At 38.2% G+C, this 22,144-nt stretch overlaps 1 protein-coding gene and 1 long non-coding RNA gene across 3 annotated transcripts in view; one reads left to right on the top strand and one right to left on the bottom strand.

Annotated features, from left to right (window-relative positions):
* Nucleotides 1–22,144, bottom strand: part of vwc2l (von Willebrand factor C domain containing 2 like) — a 112,203-nt gene that overhangs the window by 89,549 nt on the left and 510 nt on the right. For both annotated transcript variants that reach the window (XM_062070443.1, XM_062070444.1), the window contains exon 2: nucleotides 22,027–22,088. The gene's annotated coding sequence lies outside the window, so the exon portion shown is untranslated. The remainder of the gene's footprint in view (nucleotides 1–22,026; nucleotides 22,089–22,144) is intronic.
* LOC133665201 (uncharacterized) lies at nucleotides 338–22,058 on the top strand. Its single transcript, XR_009828722.1, has 3 exons — nucleotides 338–355; nucleotides 20,853–20,971; nucleotides 22,046–22,058. It is a non-coding gene; the product is annotated as an uncharacterized LOC133665201 (long non-coding RNA).

The following is a 22,144-nucleotide window of genomic DNA, read 5'->3' as shown; positions in this document are numbered from 1 at the left end:
CAGTGCTTGTTCCTGTCCTGCGCTCTTATTTTGGTGATACTTCCTGTTGTGTTGGTGTTCTTCACACCTACTTGACACATGCCTCCCCCCTCAGCTGTATAGTGTTAGTGTTTAAGACTTCTTAAGTTGAATTGATTGTTCTTCATGTGGAAGCTTTTTCCTCCTGCCGTGAGTTTTGTTTTATTCCACCGTTTCCCTTTTGTTCTATTTCAACTTTCACTTTCACTTTGGTTTCTGCACAAGCTGCCCGCCCTTTACTTGGGTTTTTTTCACTCATTTTCTTTCTTTGTCCTGAGCATCATGAAATATTATGACCTGCACAATGCCTCCTCCATCTTGGGAACACGCCACTAATGTAAGTATGCTGTTTCACCTTGACTTCATGGTTTAAAGACACAGTACGTAGACTGTTTAAAGACACAGTACGTAGACTGTTTAAAGACACAGTACGTAGACTGTTTAAAGACACAATACGTAGACTGTTTAAAGACACAATACGTAGACTGTTTAAAGACACAGTACGTAGACTGTTTAAAGACACAGTACGTAGACTGTTTAAAGACACAGTACGTAGACTGTTTAAAGACACAATACGTAGACTGTTTAAAGACACAGTACGTAGACTGTTTAAAGACACAATACGTAGACTGTTTAAAGACACAATACGTAGACTGTTTAAAGACACAGTACGTAGACTGTTTAAAGACACAATACGTAGACTGTTTAAAGACACAGTACGTAGACTGTTTAAAGACACAGTACATAGACTGTTTAAAGACACAATACGTAGACTGTTTAAAGACACAATACGTAGACTGTTTAAAGACACAATACGTAGACTGTTTAAAGACACAATACGTAGACTGTTTAAAGACACAGTACGTAGACTGTTTAAAGACACAGTACGTAGACTGTTTAAAGACACAGTACGTAGACTGTTTAAAGACACAGTACATAGACTGTTTAAAGACACAGTACGTAGACTGTTTAAAGACACAGTACGTAGACTGTTTAAAGACACAGTACATAGACTGTTTAAAGACACAGTACGTAGACTGTTTAAAGACACAGTACGTAGACTGTTTAAAGACACAGTACGTAGACTGTTTAAAGACACAGTACATAGACTGTTTAAAGACACAGTACGTAGACTGTTTAAAGACACAATACGTAGACTGTTTAAAGACACAGTACGTAGACTGTTTAAAGACACAGTACGTAGACTGTTTAAAGACACAGTACGTAGACTGTTTAAAGACACAGTACATAGACTGTTTAAAGACACAATACATAGACTGTTTAAAGACACAATACGTAGACTGTTTAAAGACACAATACGTAGACTGTTTAAAGACACAGTACGTAGACTGTTTAAAGACACAGTACGTAGACCGTAGGATGCACAATAATATTAGTGCATCTCCTCGGAGTTATGTATCTGCGTGTCTTTCAAAACTAAACACCTGATTTCCAACTTAAATCAAGGGTCTATGAACGCACCACAGTTATGTACAATGGTAAATGACTTTGCCATAAACATCAAAGATTTATTTTCTCACCTGGTCCTGGTCAGTGGGAGTATGATGTCATTACTGCCACTGATGACATCACACAAGTACTCAGGTGTAATACACTTTTACACCACTTGTGGCAGTAATGACAACATCACACAAGTACTCAGGTGTAATACACTTTTACACCACGTGTGGCAGTAATGACAACATCACACAAGTACTCAGGTGTAATACACTTTTACACCACTTGTGGCAGTAATGACAACATCACACAAGTACTCAGGTGTAATACACTTTTACACCACTTGTGGCAGTAATGACAACATCACACAAGTACTCAGGTGTAATACACTTTTACACCACTTGTGGCAGTAATGACAACATCGCACAAGTACTCAGGTGTAATACACTTTTACACCACTTGTGGCAGTAATGACAACATCACACAAGTACTCAGGTGTAATACACTTTTACACCACTTGTGGCAGTAATGACAACATCAGACAAGTACTCAGGTGTAATACACTTTTACACCATGTGTGGCAGTAATGACAACATCACACAAGTACTCAGGTGTAATACACTTTTACACCACTTGTGGCAGTAATGACAACATCACACAAGTACTCAGGTGTAATACACTTTTACACCACGTGTGGCAGTAATGACAACATCACACAAGTACTCAAGTGTAATACACTTTTACACCACTTGTGGCAGTAATGACAACATCACACATGTACTCAGGTGTAATACACTTTTACACCACTTGTGGCAGTAATGACAACATCACACAAGTACTCAGGTGTAATACACTTTTACACCACTTGTGGCAGTAATGACAACATCACACAAGTACTCAGGTGTAATACACTTTTACACCACTTGTGGCAGTAATGACAACATCACACAAGTACTCAGGTGCAATACACTTTTACACCACGTGTGGCAGTAATGACAACATCAGACAAGTACTCAGGTGTAATACACTTTTACACCACTTGTGGCAGTAATGACAACATCACACAAGTACTCAGGTGTAATACACTTTTACACCACTTGTGGCAGTAATGACAACATCACACAAGTACTCAGGTGTAATACACTTTTACACCACTTGTGACAGTAATGACAACATCACACAAGTACCCAGGTGCAATACACTTTTACACCACGTGTGGCAGTAATGACAACATCAGACAAGTACTCAGGTGTAATACACTTTTACACCACGTGTGGCAGTAATGACAACATCACACATGTACTCAGGTGTAATAGACTTTTACACCACTTGTGGCAGTAATGACAACATCACACAAGTACTCAGGTGTAATACACTTTTAGAACCACGTGTGGCAGTAATGACAACATCACACAAGTACTCAGGTGTAATACACTTTTACACCACTTGTGGCAGTAATGACAACATCACACAAGTACTCAGGTGTAATACACTTTTACACCACGTGTGGCAGTAATGACAACATCACACAAGTACTCAGGTGTAATACACTTTTACACCACGTGTGGCAGTAATGACAACATCACACAAGTACTCAGGTGTAATACACTTTTACACCACGTGTGGCAGTAATGACAACATCACACAAGTACTCAGGTGTAATACACTTTTACACCACGTGTGGCAGTAATGACAACATCACACATGTACTCAGGTGTAATACACTTTTACACCACTTGTGGCAGTAATGACAACATCACACAAGTACTCAGGTGTAATACACTTTTACACCACGTGTGGCAGTAATGACAACATCACACAAGTACTCAGGTGTAATACACTTTTACACCACGTGTGGCAGTAATGACAACATCACACAAGTACTCAGGTGTAATACACTTTTACACCACGTGTGGCAGTAATGACAACATCACACAAGTACTCAGGTGTAATACACTTTTACACCACTTGTGGCAGTAATGACAACATCACACAAGTACTCAGGTGTAATACACTTTTACACCACTTGTGGCAGTAATGACAACATCACACATGTACTCAGGTGTAATACACTTTTACACCACTTGTGGCAGTAATGACAACATCACACAAGTACTCAGGTGTAATACACTTTTACACCACGTGTGGCAGTAATGACAACATCACACAAGTACTCAGGTGTAATACACTTTTACACCAGGTGTGGCAGTAATGACAACATCACACAAGTACTCAGGTGTAATACACTTTTACACCACGTGTGGCAGTAATGACAACATCACACAAGTACTCAGGTGTAATACACTTTTACACCACCTGTGGCAGTAATGACAACATCACACAAGTACTCAGGTGTAGTACACTTTTACACCACGTATGGCAGTAATGACAACATCAAACAGGTACTCAGGTGTAATACACTTTTACACCACTTGTGGCAGTAATGACAACATCACACAAGTACTCAGGTGTAATACACTTTTACACCACTTGTGGCAGTAATGACAACATCACACAAGTACTCAGGTGTAATACACTTTTACACCACTTGTGGCAGTAATGACAACATCACACAGGTACTCAGGTGTAATACACTTTTACACCACGTGTGGCAGTAATGACAACATCACACAAGTACTCAGGTGTAATACACTTTTACACCACTTGTGGCAGTAATGACAACATCACACAAGTACTCAAGTGTAATACACTTTTACACCACGTGTGGCAGTAATGACAACATCACACATGTACTCAGGTGTAATACACATTTACACCACTTGTGGCAGTAATGACAACATCACACAAGTACTCAGGTGTAATACACTTTTACACCACGTGTGGCAGTAATGACAACATCACACAAGTACTCAGGTGTAATACACTTTTACACCACTTGTGGCAGTAATGACAACATCACACAAGTACTCAGGTGTAATACACTTTTACACCACGTGTGGCAGTAATGACAACATCACACAAGTACTCAGGTGTAATACACTTTTACACCATCTGTGGCAGTAATGACAACATCACACATGTACTCAGGTGTAATACACTTTTACACCACTTGTGGCAGTAATGACAACATCACACAAGTACTCAGGTGTAATACACTTTTACACCACGTGTGGCAGTAATGACAACATCACACAAGTACTCAGGTGTAATACACTTTTACACCACTTGTGGCAGTAATGACAACATCACACAAGTACTCAGGTGTAATACACTTTTACACCACGTGTGGCAGTAATGACAACATCACACAAGTACTCAGGTGTAATAGACTTTTACACCACTTGTGGCAGTAATGACAACATCACACAAGTACTCAGGTGTAATACACTTTTACACCACGTGTGGCAGTAATGACAACATCACACAAGTACTCAGGTGTAATACACTTTTACACCACGTGTGGCAGTAATGACAACATCACACAAGTACTCAGGTGTAATACACTTTTACACCACGTGTGGCAGTAATGACAACATCACACAAGTACTCAGGTGTAATACACTTTTACACCACTTGTGGCAGTAATGACAACATCACACAAGTACTCAGGTGTAGTACACTTTTACACCACTTGTGGCAGTAATGACAACATCACACATGTACTCAGGTGTAATACACTTTTACACCACTTGTGGCAGTAATGACAACATCACACAAGTACTCAAGTGTAATACACTTTTACACCACTTGTGGCAGTAATGACAACATCAGACAAGTACTCAGGTGTAATACACTTTTACACCACTTGTGGCAGTAATGACAACATCACACAAGTACTCAGGTGTAGTACACTTTTACACCACGTATGGCAGTAATGACAACATCACACAAGTACTCAGGTGTAATACACTTTTACACCACTTGTGGCAGTAATGACAACATCACACAAGTACTCAGGTGTAGTACACTTTTACACCACTTGTGGCAGTAATGACAACATCACACATGTACTCAGGTGTAATACACTTTTACACCACTTGTGGCAGTAATGACAACATCACACAAGTACTCAAGTGTAATACACTTTTACACCACTTGTGGCAGTAATGACAACATCAGACAAGTACTCAGGTGTAATACACTTTTACACCACTTGTGGCACTAATGACAACATCACACAAGTACTCAGGTGTAATACACTTTTACACCACTTGTGGCAGTAATGACAACCTCACACAAGTACTCAGGTGTAATACACTTTTACACCACTTGTGGCAGTAATGACAACATCACACAAGTACTCAGGTGTAATACACTTTTACACCACTTGTGGCAGTAATGACAACATCACACAAGTACTCAGGTGTAATACACTTTTACACCACTTGTGGCAGTAATGACAACATCACACAAGTACTCAGGTGTAATACACTTTTACACCACTTGTGGCAGTAATGACAACATCAGACAAGTACTCAGGTGTAATACACTTTTACACCATGTGTGGCAGTAATGACAACATCACACAAGTACTCAGGTGTAATACACTTTTACACCACTTGTGGCAGTAATGACAACATCACACAAGTACTCAGGTGTAATACACTTTTACACCACTTGTGGCAGTAATGACAACATCACACAAGTACTCAGGTGTAATACACTTTTACACCATCTGTGGCAGTAATGACAACATCACACAAGTACTCAGGTGTAATACACTTTTACACCACCTGTGGCAGTAATGACAACCTCCCACAGGTACTCAGGTGTAATACACTTTTACACCACGTGTGGCAGTAATGACAACATCACACAAGTACTCAGGTGTAATACACTTTTACACCACTTGTGGCAGTAATGACAACATCACACAGGTACTCATGTGTAATACACTTTTACACCACTTGTGGCAGTAATGACAACATCACACAAGTACTCAGGTGTAATACACTTTTACACCACTTGTGGCAGTAATGACAACATCACACAAGTACTCAGGTGTACTACACTTTTACACCACTTGTGGCAGTAATGACAACATCACACAAGTACTCAGGTGTACTACACTTTTACACCACTTGTGGCAGTAATGACAACATCACACAGGTAATCAGGTGTAGTACACTTTTACACCACTTGTGGCAGTAATGACAACATCACACAAGTACTCAGGTGTAATACACTTTTAAACCACTTGTGGCAGTAGTGACAACATCACACAAGTACTCAGGTGTAGTACACTTTTACACCACTTGTGGCAGTAATGACAACATCACACAAGTACTCAGGTGTAATACACTTTTACACCACGTGTGTCAGTAATGATAACATCACACAGGTGTAATACACTTTTACACCACTTGTGGCAGTAATGACAACATCACACTAGTACTCAAGTGTAATACACTTTTACACCACTTGTGGCAGTAATGACAACATCACACAGGTACTCAGGTGTAATACACTTTTACACGACTTGTGGCAGTAATGACAACATCACACAAGTACTCAGGTGTAATATACTTTTACACGACTTGTGGCAGTAATGACAACATCACACAAGTACTCAGGTGTAATATACTTTTACACCATGTGTGGCAGTAATGACAACATCACACAAGTAATACACTTTTACACCACTTGTGGCAGTAATGACAACATCACACAGGTACTCAGGTGTAATACACTTTTACACCACTTGTGGGAGTAATGACAACATCACACAAGTACTCAGGTGTAATACACTTTTACACCACTTGTGGGAGTAATGACAACATCACACAAGTACTCAGGTGTAATACACTTTTACACCACGTGTGGCAGTAATGACAACATCACACAAGTACTCAGGTGTACTACACTTTTACACCACTTGTGGCAGTAATGACAACATCACACAAGTACTCAGGTGTAATACACTTTTACACCATCTGTGGCAGTAATGACAACATCACACATGTACTCAGGTGTAATACACTTTTACACCACTTGTGGCAGTAATGACAACATCACACAAGTACTCAGGTGTAATACACTTTTACACCACGTGTGGCAGTAATGACAACATCACACAAGTACTCAGGTGTAATACACTTTTACACCACTTGTGGCAGTAATGACAACATCACACAAGTACTCAGGTGTAATACACTTTTACACCACGTGTGGCAGTAATGACAACATCACACAAGTACTCAGGTGTAATAGACTTTTACACCACTTGTGGCAGTAATGACAACATCACACAAGTACTCAGGTGTAATACACTTTTACACCACGTGTGGCAGTAATGACAACATCACACAAGTACTCAGGTGTAATACACTTTTACACCACGTGTGGCAGTAATGACAACATCACACAAGTACTCAGGTGTAATACACTTTTACACCACGTGTGGCAGTAATGACAACATCACACAAGTACTCAGGTGTAATACACTTTTACACCACTTGTGGCAGTAATGACAACATCACACAAGTACTCAGGTGTAGTACACTTTTACACCACTTGTGGCAGTAATGACAACATCACACATGTACTCAGGTGTAATACACTTTTACACCACTTGTGGCAGTAATGACAACATCACACAAGTACTCAAGTGTAATACACTTTTACACCACTTGTGGCAGTAATGACAACATCAGACAAGTACTCAGGTGTAATACACTTTTACACCACTTGTGGCAGTAATGACAACATCACACAAGTACTCAGGTGTAGTACACTTTTACACCACGTATGGCAGTAATGACAACATCACACAAGTACTCAGGTGTAATACACTTTTACACCACTTGTGGCAGTAATGACAACATCACACAAGTACTCAGGTGTAGTACACTTTTACACCACTTGTGGCAGTAATGACAACATCACACATGTACTCAGGTGTAATACACTTTTACACCACTTGTGGCAGTAATGACAACATCACACAAGTACTCAAGTGTAATACACTTTTACACCACTTGTGGCAGTAATGACAACATCAGACAAGTACTCAGGTGTAATACACTTTTACACCACTTGTGGCACTAATGACAACATCACACAAGTACTCAGGTGTAATACACTTTTACACCACTTGTGGCAGTAATGACAACCTCACACAAGTACTCAGGTGTAATACACTTTTACACCACTTGTGGCAGTAATGACAACATCACACAAGTACTCAGGTGTAATACACTTTTACACCACTTGTGGCAGTAATGACAACATCACACAAGTACTCAGGTGTAATACACTTTTACACCACTTGTGGCAGTAATGACAACATCACACAAGTACTCAGGTGTAATACACTTTTACACCACTTGTGGCAGTAATGACAACATCAGACAAGTACTCAGGTGTAATACACTTTTACACCATGTGTGGCAGTAATGACAACATCACACAAGTACTCAGGTGTAATACACTTTTACACCACTTGTGGCAGTAATGACAACATCACACAAGTACTCAGGTGTAATACACTTTTACACCACTTGTGGCAGTAATGACAACATCACACAAGTACTCAGGTGTAATACACTTTTACACCATCTGTGGCAGTAATGACAACATCACACAAGTACTCAGGTGTAATACACTTTTACACCACCTGTGGCAGTAATGACAACCTCCCACAGGTACTCAGGTGTAATACACTTTTACACCACGTGTGGCAGTAATGACAACATCACACAAGTACTCAGGTGTAATACACTTTTACACCACTTGTGGCAGTAATGACAACATCACACAGGTACTCATGTGTAATACACTTTTACACCACTTGTGGCAGTAATGACAACATCACACAAGTACTCAGGTGTAATACACTTTTACACCACTTGTGGCAGTAATGACAACATCACACAAGTACTCAGGTGTACTACACTTTTACACCACTTGTGGCAGTAATGACAACATCACACAAGTACTCAGGTGTACTACACTTTTACACCACTTGTGGCAGTAATGACAACATCACACAGGTAATCAGGTGTAGTACACTTTTACACCACTTGTGGCAGTAATGACAACATCACACAAGTACTCAGGTGTAATACACTTTTAAACCACTTGTGGCAGTAGTGACAACATCACACAAGTACTCAGGTGTAGTACACTTTTACACCACTTGTGGCAGTAATGACAACATCACACAAGTACTCAGGTGTAATACACTTTTACACCACGTGTGTCAGTAATGATAACATCACACAGGTGTAATACACTTTTACACCACTTGTGGCAGTAATGACAACATCACACTAGTACTCAAGTGTAATACACTTTTACACCACTTGTGGCAGTAATGACAACATCACACAGGTACTCAGGTGTAATACACTTTTACACGACTTGTGGCAGTAATGACAACATCACACAAGTACTCAGGTGTAATATACTTTTACACGACTTGTGGCAGTAATGACAACATCACACAAGTACTCAGGTGTAATATACTTTTACACCATGTGTGGCAGTAATGACAACATCACACAAGTAATACACTTTTACACCACTTGTGGCAGTAATGACAACATCACACAGGTACTCAGGTGTAATACACTTTTACACCACTTGTGGGAGTAATGACAACATCACACAAGTACTCAGGTGTAATACACTTTTACACCACTTGTGGGAGTAATGACAACATCACACAAGTACTCAGGTGTAATACACTTTTACACCACGTGTGGCAGTAATGACAACATCACACAAGTACTCAGGTGTACTACACTTTTACACCACTTGTGGCAGTAATGACAACATCACACAAGTACTCAGGTGTAATACACTTTTACACCATCTGTGGCAGTAATGACAACATCACACATGTACTCAGGTGTAATACACTTTTACACCACTTGTGGCAGTAATGACAACATCACACAAGTACTCAGGTGTAATACACTTTTACACCACGTGTGGCAGTAATGACAACATCACACAAGTACTCAGGTGTAATACACTTTTACACCACTTGTGGCAGTAATGACAACATCACACAAGTACTCAGGTGTAATACACTTTTACACCACGTGTGGCAGTAATGACAACATCACACAAGTACTCAGGTGTAATAGACTTTTACACCACTTGTGGCAGTAATGACAACATCACACAAGTACTCAGGTGTAATACACTTTTACACCACGTGTGGCAGTAATGACAACATCACACAAGTACTCAGGTGTAATACACTTTTACACCACGTGTGGCAGTAATGACAACATCACACAAGTACTCAGGTGTAATACACTTTTACACCACGTGTGGCAGTAATGACAACATCACACAAGTACTCAGGTGTAATACACTTTTACACCACTTGTGGCAGTAATGACAACATCACACAAGTACTCAGGTGTAGTACACTTTTACACCACTTGTGGCAGTAATGACAACATCACACATGTACTCAGGTGTAATACACTTTTACACCACTTGTGGCAGTAATGACAACATCACACAAGTACTCAAGTGTAATACACTTTTACACCACTTGTGGCAGTAATGACAACATCAGACAAGTACTCAGGTGTAATACACTTTTACACCACTTGTGGCAGTAATGACAACATCACACAAGTACTCAGGTGTAGTACACTTTTACACCACGTATGGCAGTAATGACAACATCACACAAGTACTCAGGTGTAATACACTTTTACACCACTTGTGGCAGTAATGACAACATCACACAAGTACTCAGGTGTAGTACACTTTTACACCACTTGTGGCAGTAATGACAACATCACACATGTACTCAGGTGTAATACACTTTTACACCACTTGTGGCAGTAATGACAACATCACACAAGTACTCAAGTGTAATACACTTTTACACCACTTGTGGCAGTAATGACAACATCAGACAAGTACTCAGGTGTAATACACTTTTACACCACTTGTGGCACTAATGACAACATCACACAAGTACTCAGGTGTAATACACTTTTACACCACTTGTGGCAGTAATGACAACCTCACACAAGTACTCAGGTGTAATACACTTTTACACCACTTGTGGCAGTAATGACAACATCACACAAGTACTCAGGTGTAATACACTTTTACACCACTTGTGGCAGTAATGACAACATCACACAAGTACTCAGGTGTAATACACTTTTACACCACTTGTGGCAGTAATGACAACATCACACAAGTACTCAGGTGTAATACACTTTTACACCACTTGTGGCAGTAATGACAACATCAGACAAGTACTCAGGTGTAATACACTTTTACACCATGTGTGGCAGTAATGACAACATCACACAAGTACTCAGGTGTAATACACTTTTACACCACTTGTGGCAGTAATGACAACATCACACAAGTACTCAGGTGTAATACACTTTTACACCACTTGTGGCAGTAATGACAACATCACACAAGTACTCAGGTGTAATACACTTTTACACCATCTGTGGCAGTAATGACAACATCACACAAGTACTCAGGTGTAATACACTTTTACACCACCTGTGGCAGTAATGACAACCTCCCACAGGTACTCAGGTGTAATACACTTTTACACCACGTGTGGCAGTAATGACAACATCACACAAGTACTCAGGTGTAATACACTTTTACACCACTTGTGGCAGTAATGACAACATCACACAGGTACTCATGTGTAATACACTTTTACACCACTTGTGGCAGTAATGACAACATCACACAAGTACTCAGGTGTAATACACTTTTACACCACTTGTGGCAGTAATGACAACATCACACAAGTACTCAGGTGTACTACACTTTTACACCACTTGTGGCAGTAATGACAACATCACACAAGTACTCAGGTGTACTACACTTTTACACCACTTGTGGCAGTAATGACAACATCACACAGGTAATCAGGTGTAGTACACTTTTACACCACTTGTGGCAGTAATGACAACATCACACAAGTACTCAGGTGTAATACACTTTTAAACCACTTGTGGCAGTAGTGACAACATCACACAAGTACTCAGGTGTAGTACACTTTTACACCACTTGTGGCAGTAATGACAACATCACACAAGTACTCAGGTGTAATACACTTTTACACCACGTGTGTCAGTAATGATAACATCACACAGGTGTAATACACTTTTACACCACTTGTGGCAGTAATGACAACATCACACTAGTACTCAAGTGTAATACACTTTTACACCACTTGTGGCAGTAATGACAACATCACACAGGTACTCAGGTGTAATACACTTTTACACGACTTGTGGCAGTAATGACAACATCACACAAGTACTCAGGTGTAATATACTTTTACACGACTTGTGGCAGTAATGACAACATCACACAAGTACTCAGGTGTAATATACTTTTACACCATGTGTGGCAGTAATGACAACATCACACAAGTAATACACTTTTACACCACTTGTGGCAGTAATGACAACATCACACAGGTACTCAGGTGTAATACACTTTTACACCACTTGTGGGAGTAATGACAACATCACACAAGTACTCAGGTGTAATACACTTTTACACCACTTGTGGGAGTAATGACAACATCACACAAGTACTCAGGTGTAATACACTTTTACACCACGTGTGGCAGTAATGACAACATCACACAAGTACTCAGGTGTACTACACTTTTACACCACTTGTGGCAGTAATGACAACATCACACAAGTACTCAGGTGTAATACACTTTTACACCACTTGTGGCAGTAATGACAACATCACACAAGTACTCAAGTGTAATACACTTTTACACCACTTGTGGCAGTAATGACAACATCACACAAGTACTCAGGTGTAATACACTTTTACACCACTTGTGGCAGTAATGACAACATCACACAAGTTCTCAGATGTAATATACTTTTACACCATGTGTGGCAGTAATGACAACATCACACAATTAATACACTTTTACACCACGTGTGGCAGTAATGACAACATCACACAAATACTCAGGTGTAATACTCTTTTACACCACTTGTGGCAGTAATGACAACATCACACAAGTACTCAGGTGTAATACACTTTTACACCACTTGTGGCAGTAATGACAACATCACACAGGTACTCATGTGTAATACACTTTTACACCACTTGTGGCAGTAATGACAACATCACACAAGTACTCAGGTGTACTACACTTTTACACCACTTGTGGCAGTAATGACAACATCACACAAGTACTCAGGTGTACTACACTTTTACACCACTTGTGGCAGTAATGACAACATCACACAGGTAATCAGGTGTAGTACACTTTTACACCACTTGTGGCAGTAATGACAACATCACACAAGTACTCAGGTGTAATACACTTTTAAACCACTTGTGGCAGTAGTGACAACATCACACAAGTACTCAGGTGTAGTACACTTTTACACCACTTGTGGCAGTAATGACAACATCACACAAGTACTCAGGTGTAATACACTTTTACACCACGTGTGTCAGTAATGATAACATCACACAGGTGTAATACACTTTTACACCACTTGTGGCAGTAATGACAACATCACACTAGTACTCAAGTGTAATACACTTTTACACCACTTGTGGCAGTAATGACAACATCAGACAAGTACTCAGGTGTAATACACTTTTACACCATGTGTGGCAGTAATGACAACATCACACAAGTACTCAGGTGTAATACACTTTTACACGACTTGTGGCAGTAATGACAACATCACACAAGTACTCAGGTGTAATATACTTTTACACCATGTGTGGCAGTAATGACAACATCACACAAGTAATACACTTTTACACCACTTGTGGCAGTAATGACAACATCACACAGGTACTCAGGTGTAATACACTTTTACACCACTTGTGGGAGTAATGACAACATCACACAAGTACTCAGGTGTAATACACTTTTACACCACTTGTGGGAGTAATGACAACATCACACAAGTACTCAGGTGTAATACACTTTTACACCACGTGTGGCAGTAATGACAACATCACACAAGTACTCAGGTGTACTACACTTTTACACCACTTGTGGCAGTAATGACAACATCACACAAGTACTCAGGTGTAATACACTTTTACACCACTTGTGGCAGTAATGACAACATCACACAAGTACTCAAGTGTAATACACTTTTACACCACTTGTGGCAGTAATGACAACATCACACAAGTACTCAGGTGTAATACACTTTTACACCACTTGTGGCAGTAATGACAACATCACACAAGTTCTCAGATGTAATATACTTTTACACCATGTGTGGCAGTAATGACAACATCACACAATTAATACACTTTTACACCACGTGTGGCAGTAATGACAACATCACACAAATACTCAGGTGTAATACTCTTTTACACCACTTGTGGCAGTAATGACAACATCACACAAGTACTCAGGTGTAATACACTTTTACACCACTTGTGGCAGTAATGACAACATCAGACAAGTACTCAGGTGTAATACACTTTTACACCATGTGTGGCAGTAATGACAACATCACACAAGTACTCAGGTGTAATACACTTTTACACCACTTGTGGCAGTAAAGACAACATCACACAAGTACTCAGGTGTAATACACTTTTACACCACTTGTGGCAGTAATGACAACATCACACAAGTACTCAGGTGTAATATACTTTTACACCACTTGTGGCAGTAATGACAACATCACACAAGTACTCAGGTGTAGTACACTTTTACACCACTTGTGGCAGTAATGACAACATCACACAAGTACTCAGGTGTAATACACTTTTACACCACTTGTGGCAGTAATGACAACGTCACACAAGTACTCAGGTGTAATACACTTTTACACCACTTGTGGCAGTAATGACAACATCACACAAGTACTCAGGTGTAATACACTTTTACACCATCCGTGGCACTAATGACAACATCACACAAGTACTCAGGTGTAATACACTTTTACACCACTTGTGGCAGTAATGACAACATCACACAAATACTCAGGTGTAATACACTTTTACACCACCTGTGGCAGTAATAACAACATCACACAAGTACTCAGGTGTAATACACTTTTACACCATCTGTGGCAGTAATGACAACATCACACAAGTACTCAGGTGTAATACACTTTTACACCACTTGTGGCAGTAATGGCAACATAACACAGGTACTCAGGTGTGATACACTTTTACACCACTTGTGGCAGTAATGACAACCTCCCACAGGTACTCAGGTGTAATACACTTTTACACCACTTGTGGCAGTAATGACAACATCACACAAGTACTCAGGTGTAATACACTTTTACACCACTTGTGGCAGTAATGACAACATCACATAAGTACTCAGGTGTAATACACTTTTACACCACTTGTGGCAGTAATGACAACATCACACAAGTACTCAGGCGTAATACACTTTTACACCACTTGTGGCAGTAATGACAACATCACACAAGTACTCAGGTGTAATACACTTTTACACCACCTGTGGCAGTAATGACAACATCACACAAGTACTCAGGTGTAATACACTTTTACACCACGTATGGCAGTAATGACAACATCACACAAGTACTCAGGTGTAATACACTTTTACACCACTTGTGGCAGTAATGACAACATCACACGAGTACTCAGGTGTAATACACTTTTACACCACTTGTGGGAGTAATGACAACATCACACAAGTACTCAGGTGTAATACACTTTTACACAACGTGTGGCAGTAATGACAACATCACACAAGTACTCAGGTGTAATACACTTTTACACCACTTGTGGCAGTAATGACAACATCACACAAGTACTCAGGTGTAATACACTTTTACACCACTTGTGGCAGTAATGACAACATCACACTAGTACTCAGGTGTACTACACTTTTACACCACTTGTGGCAGTAATGACAACATCACACAAGTACTCAGGTGTAATACACTCATACACCACTTGTGGCAGTAATGACAACATCAGACAAGTACTCAGGTGTAATACACTTTTACACCATGTGTGGCAGTAATGACAACATCACACAAGTACTCAGGTGTAATACACTTTTACACCACTTGTGGCAGTAATGACAACATCACACAAGTACTCAGGTGTAATACACTTTTACACCACGTGTGGCAGTAATGACAACATCACACAAACACTAAGGTGTAATACACTTTTACACCACGTATGGCAGTAATGACAACATCACACAAGTACTCAGGTGTAATACACTTTTACACCACCTGTGGCAGTAATGACAACATCACACAAGTACTCAGGTGTAGTACACTTTTACACCACGTATGGCAGTAATGACAAAATCACACAGGTACTCAGGTGTAATACACTTTTACACCATCTGTGGCAGTAATGACAACATCACACAAGTACTCAGGTGTAATACACTTTTACACCACTTGTGGCAGTAATGACATCATCACACAAGTACTCAGGTGTAATACACTTTTACACCACTTGTGGCAGTAATGACAACATCACACAAGTACTCAGATGTAATATACTTTTACACCATGTGTGGCAGTAATGACAACATCACACAAGTACTCAGGTGTAATACACTTTTACACCACTTGTGGCACTAATGACAACATCACACAAGTACTCAGGTGTAATACACTTTTACACCACTTGTGGCAGTAATGACAACATCACACAAGTAATACACTTTTACACCACGTGTGGCAGTAATGACAACATCACACAAGTAATACACTTTTACACCACGTGTGGCAGTAATGACAACATCACACAAGTAATACACTTTTACACCACGTGTGGCAGTAATGACAACATCACACAAGTACTCAGGTGTAATACACTTTTACACCACTTGTGGCAGTAATGACAACATCACACAAGTACTCAGGTGTAATACACTTTTACACCACTTGTGGCAGTAATGACAACATCAGACAAGTACTCAGGTGTAATACACTTTTACACCATGTGTGGCAGTAATGACAACATCACACAAGTACTCAGGTGTAATACACTTTTACACCACTTGTGGCAGTAATGACAACATCACACAAGTACTCAGGTGTAATACACTTTTACACCACTTGTGGCAGTAATGACAACATCACACAGGTACTCAGGTGTAGTACACTTTTACACCACTTGTGGCGGTAATGACAACATCACACAAGTACTCAGGTGTAATACACTTTTACACCACTTGTGGCAGTAATGACAACATCACACAAGTACTCAGGTGTAATACACTTTTACACCACTTGTGGCAGTAATGACAACATCACACAAGTACTCAGGTGTAATACACTTTTACACCACTTGTGGCAGTAATGACAACATCACACAAGTAATACACTTTTACACCACGTGTGGCAGTAATGACAACATCACACAAGTAATACACTTTTACACCACGTGTGGCAGTAATGACAACATCACACAAGTAATACACTTTTACACCACGTGTGGCAGTAATGACAACATCACACAAGTACTCAGGTGTAATACACTTTTACACCACTTGTGGCAGTAATGACAACATCACACAAGTACTCAGGTGTAATACACTTTTACACCACTTGTGGCAGTAATGACAACATCAGACAAGTACTCAGGTGTAATACACTTTTACACCATGTGTGGCAGTAATGACAACATCACACAAGTACTCAGGTGTAATACACTTTTACACCACTTGTGGCAGTAATGACAACATCACACAAGTACTCAGGTGTAATACACTTTTACACCACTTGTGGCAGTAATGACAACATCACACAGGTACTCAGGTGTAGTACACTTTTACACCACTTGTGGCGGTAATGACAACATCACACAAGTACTCAGGTGTAATACACTTTTACACCACTTGTGGCAGTAATGACAACATCACACAAGTACTCAGGTGTAATACACTTTTACACCACTTGTGGCAGTAATGACAACATCACACAAGTACTCAGGTGTAATACACTTTTACACCACTTGTGGCAGTAATGACAACATCACACAGGTACTCAGGTGTAGTACACTTTTACACCACTTGTGGCCGGTAATGACAACATCACACAAGTACTCAGGTGTAATACACTTTTACACCACTTGTGGCAGTAATGACAACATCACACAAGTACTCAGGTGTAATACACTTTTACACCACTTGTGGCAGTAATGACAACATCACACAAGTACTCAGGTGTAATACACTTTTACACCACTTGTGGCAGTAATGACAACATCACACAAGTACTCAGATGTAATATACTTTTACACAATGTGTGGCAGTAATGACAACATCACACAAGTAATTTACCCACCTGCTCCCAGTGCCACCCACACTGGTTTAAATGTAACTTAGATATTGGGTTTCACAATGTAAAGCGCTTTGAGTCACTTGAGAAAAAGCGCTATATAAATGTAATTCACTTCACTTCACTTCACTTTTACACCAAGTGTGGCAGTAATGACAACATCACACAAGTACTCAGGTGTAATACACTTTTACACCACTTGTGGCAGTAATGACAACATCACACAAGTACTCAGGTGTAATACACTTTTACACCACTTGTGGCAGTAATGACAACATCACACAAGTACTCAGGTGTAATACACTTTTACACCACTTGTGGTAGTAATGACAACATCACACAAGTACTCAGGTGTAATACACTTTTACACCACTTGTGGCAGTAATGACAACATCACACAAGTACTCAGGTTTAGTACACTTTTACACCACTTGTGGCAGTAATGACAACATCACACGAGTACTCAGGTGTAATACACTTTTACACCACTTGTGGCAGTAATGACAACCTCACACAAGTACTCAGGTGTAATACACTTTTACACCACTTGTGGCAGTAATGACAACATCACACGAGTACTCAGGTGTAATACACTTTTACACCACTTGTGGCAGTAATGACAACATCACACAAGTACTCAGGTGTAATACACTTTTACACCACTTGTGGCAGTAATGACAACATCACACAAGTACTCAGGTGTAATACACTTTTACACCACTTGTGGCAGTAAGGACAACATCACACAAGTACTCAGGTGTAATACACTTTTACACCATGTGTGGCAGTAATGACAACATCACACAAGTTCTACACTTTTACACCACTTGTGGCAGTAATGACAACATCAAACAAACAGAAGAAGTCTGCAGTAAAGTCATAGAGAAGTTTCTTAAGCGCAAAACTATGACTAAAGTGGTGTAGCTGTATTTTTATGAGCACTTACATTTTATTGTAATTGTATTTAAGAAACAGTTTAGTTTATTTTATCTCAACATAGTTCTATTTATGTCAATTTTTTTGTGCCTTCTTCTGCCGAATATTTGGTTCATATTTATTGTTGTAATCAGCCTGACCTAAGCCTACATTTTATGGTACATATTTGTGATTTCATACAATTTGACAAACTAAGTAGGTTGCATATAATTGAATATGATTCATATCAAGAGTACAATTATTATTTCAGCGTAGATATTTGAGTGGGCCCCGGGCCTCTCTGTAGTGGAAAAGCTGGCCCCTCACATACAAAAGATAAAGAACTCCTGTTATAGTAGATGTATTTGTTATAGTGAATGTATTTGTTATAGTAGATTTATTTGTTATAGTAGATCAATTTGTCATAGTGAATTTATTTGTTACAGTGAATGTATTTGTTATAGTAGATTTATTTGTTATAGTAGATTTATTTGTTATAGTAGATTTATTTGTTATAGTGAATGTATTTGTTGTAGTATATTTATTTGTTATAGTAGATGAATTTGTTATAGTGAATTTATTTGTTACAGTGAATGTATTTGTTACAGTAGATTTATTTGTTATAGTAGATTTATTTGTTACAGTAGATTTATTTGTTATAGTGGATTTATTTGTTATAGTAGATGTATTTGAAATAGTAGATGTATTTGTTTTAGTGGATTTATTTGTTATAGTAGATGTATTTGTTATAGTAGATTTATTTTTTATCGTAGATGTATTTGTTATAGTGGATTTATTTGTTATAGTAGATTTATTTGTTATAGTAGATTTATTTGTTATAGTAGATGTATTTGTTATAGTAGATTTATTTGTTTTAGTGGATTTATTTGTTATAGTAGATTTATTTGTTATAGTAGATTTATTTGTTACAGTAGATTTATTTGTTACAGTGGATTTATTTGTTATAGTAGATTTGTTTGTTATAGTGGATGTATTTGTTACAGTAGATTTATTTGTTACAGTAGATGTATTTGTAACAGTAGATTTATTTGTTATAGTAGATGTATTTGTTATAGAAGATTTATTTGTTACACTGGATTTATTTGTTATAGTAGATTTATTTGTTATAGTGGATTTATTTGTTATAGTAGATGTATTTGTTATAGTTAATGTATTTGTTACAGTAGATTTATTTGTTACAGTAGATTTATTTGTTATAGTATATTTATTTTTTTACAGTGAATGTATTTGTTACATCTGCGATGAGGTGGCGACTTGTCCAGGGTGTACACCGCCTTCCGCCCGATTGTAGCTGAGATAGGCTCCAGCGCCCCCAGCAACCCCAAAGGGAATAAGCGGTAGAAGATGGATGGATGGATGGATGGTATTTGTTACAGTAGATTTATTTGTTACAGTAGATTTATATGTTATAGTGGATTTATTTATTATAGTAGATGTATTTGTTATAGTATATTTATTTGTTTTAGTGGATTTATTTGTTATAGTAGATTTATTTGTTATAGTAGATTTATTTGTTACAGTGGATTTATTTGTTATAGTAGATTTATTTGTTATAGTAGACTTATTTGTTATAGTATATTTATTTTTTTACAGTGAATGTATTTGTTATAGTAGATTTATTTGTTACAGTAGATTTATTTGTTATAGTGGATTTATTTATTATAGTAGATGTATTTGTTATAGTATATTTATTTGTTTTAGTGGATTTATTTGTTATAGTAGATTTATTTGTTATAGTAGATTTATTTGTTACAGTGGATTTATTTGTTATAGTGGATTTATTTGTTACAGTAGATTTATTTGTTATAGTAGATTTATTTGTTATAGTAGATTTATTTGTTTTAGTGGATGTATTTGTTATAGTAGATTTATTTGTTACAGTGGATTTATTTCTTATAGTAGATTTATTTGTTATAGTAGATGTATTTGTCACAGTGGATTTATTTGTTATAGTAGATTTATTTGTTATAGTGGATTTATTTGTTACAGTAGATTTATTTGTTATAGTGGATTTATTTATTATAGTAGATGTATTTGTTATAGTATATTTATTTGTTTTAGTGGATTTATTTGTTATAGTAGATTTATTTGTTATAGTAGATTTATTTGTTATAGTAGATTTATTTGTTACAGTGGATTTATTTGTTACAGTGGATTTATTTGTTATAGTGGATTTATTTGTTATAGTGGATTTATTTGTTACAGTGGATTTATTTGTTATAGTAGATTTATTTGTCATAGTGGATTTATTTGTTATAGTAGATTTATTTGTTATAGTAGATTTATTTGTTATAGTAGATTTATTTGTTACAGTAGATGCATTTTTTATAGTAGATGTATTTGTTATAGTGGATTTATTTGTTTTTCAAGAGATGAAAAAGTAGAAACTCACCGTTGTTGTGTTTCTTCAGGAATCTGCAGTGGTGGATGTGTGTTATGGAGAACTTGTGCAGCCTCCAAGAAAGAAGAAGAAGAAAAAAAAAACTATAATCCTCAGCGATTTAAATTTG

The sequence above is a fragment of the Entelurus aequoreus genome, linkage group LG14 (assembly GCF_033978785.1).
Source record: "Entelurus aequoreus isolate RoL-2023_Sb linkage group LG14, RoL_Eaeq_v1.1, whole genome shotgun sequence".
NCBI lineage: Eukaryota > Metazoa > Chordata > Actinopteri > Syngnathiformes > Syngnathidae > Entelurus > Entelurus aequoreus.
Note: the sequence above shows the minus strand (reverse complement) of the source record. Positions and strands in the feature narration are given on the sequence as shown.